We start from the raw sequence: 1,594 nt of genomic DNA, 5'->3' as shown, positions 1-1,594 counted from the left end.
CATGTGGTCCATGGTCGCCGTCAGTGCAGAAAGTGGCACTGCACACCGCAAGGTGGAAAGTGCACGCAGGAACATATTCATGCCCAAGAAATGGAGAGTGAGCAGGACTGCAATGCAACGAGATATATGCTGGCGAAATGTCTGATCGCTAGATGGACACAGTGCACGAAGTAAGGCGCCCTTCCCCAATCGGCTCGCTCTTCGGAAAAATTTTGAGAGATGGAGGTCAAACCCAACAGGGGACTATCACGTAAGGCCGAAAAGTTTGAGACTCCTTTTAGTCGCCTCTTACGAGAGGCAGGAATACCGCGGGCCTATTATAACCCCGAACCTAGAGGGGGTGCATGCTTATTGAGCCGTGCGTCTACAGTATATGCACGCCAACGGCCATACCATGTTGAATACACCGGTTCTCGTCCGATCACAGAGGTTAAGCAATATCGGGCCCAGTTAGTACTTGGATAGGTGACCACCTGGGAACACAGTGTGCTGCTGGATCCCCTTATTTTCCTTTTTATGTCACTACCCCTGCCTGACCTCTTTCCATACTGCCCTTATGTTGTGACGAAGATGCTTCCTTAAGCATTTTGAACTACTGTAATGGTACGAAAATTCAGTAATGGTATGCAAGTGCAGTAATAAGCTCAGCTTGAGGGAGAGTGTGCTAACCGAGTTTCCAGGAAGTCTTTGAAAACGGCAAAGCAGTACGAATCGGCAGATGTGTTCTGAAATACTTCAGAGCCTACTGTTCGGTAGCAGTGTACAGTTCCATGTTTTAATTTGTAGTCATAAATTTATTCTTTTGTCGTCTCGTCTCCTCCCGCAGACGCTTCTCGTGATTGCGCTGTCATATGGACCACCACCCGACCGGCAGTGGGCGGCTGTCGGGACGGGGATAGGAATTGTGCGAATGCAGTGCAAACTACGCACACACCTCGTGTGAGGCGAGGAAGCCCACATCGCTAGCAGTGGCGCCCTCCAGCGCGACACGGCCACACCCCAAACAGGCCATACGCCGGTCGGCCGCGCGCCAGTCCGAACGTCGGTTAGGCTCGTGCCTGTTAGCACCGTGGTAATTCAGTACAGTGTATTTTTGATCGGAATGCGGCTAGGCCGTTGCCATTTGATGTTCACGAATGGTATTTTCCGAACTGCGTATTCCCGAAACTGATTTAGCGGGCATTCAGCTTGACTTTATTCAAAACTCGGTATTTTTAAAACTTCCTACCTCTGATTATGTTGACAAGCTCCTTACTGACAGTGGCGGCGTGAAGAAATTTAAGCACGTGGAGGGTTCTTTGTCTGATGTTTCGATTTTGCTGGCAGGCTTTGGCATTCAGATTGTCAAAGTTTATAATGTTCCATTTGAATGAGGCGATTGCTCGTAAACTTGGTGAATTTGGGACAGTTCATAGTGTGGACAATAATGTGTGGCCGGCAGGTTTTTGGTATCGGGTACTGAGTGGCCTTCGAACGGTTCGTGTCGATTTAAAGAAACATCTACCTGTCGAGTTTGGTTATTGCTGGCACACGTGGTTTCCTTAGCTATAGTGGGCAGCCACAGACGTGCTGTGTCTGGTAAAACGGGTAATTT

General features: G+C 49.1%; 1 pseudogene; it reads left to right on the top strand.

The window, feature by feature from the left end:
• Nucleotides 1-379: 379 nt before the first annotated feature.
• LOC126356523 (5S ribosomal RNA) lies at nt 380-498 on the top strand (annotated as a pseudogene).
• Nucleotides 499-1,594: the final 1,096 nt, after the last annotated feature.

The sequence above is a fragment of the Schistocerca gregaria genome, chromosome 3 (assembly GCF_023897955.1).
Source record: "Schistocerca gregaria isolate iqSchGreg1 chromosome 3, iqSchGreg1.2, whole genome shotgun sequence".
Taxonomy (NCBI): Eukaryota; Metazoa; Arthropoda; class Insecta; order Orthoptera; family Acrididae; genus Schistocerca; species Schistocerca gregaria.
This window is presented reverse-complemented; position numbering and strand designations above follow the sequence as displayed.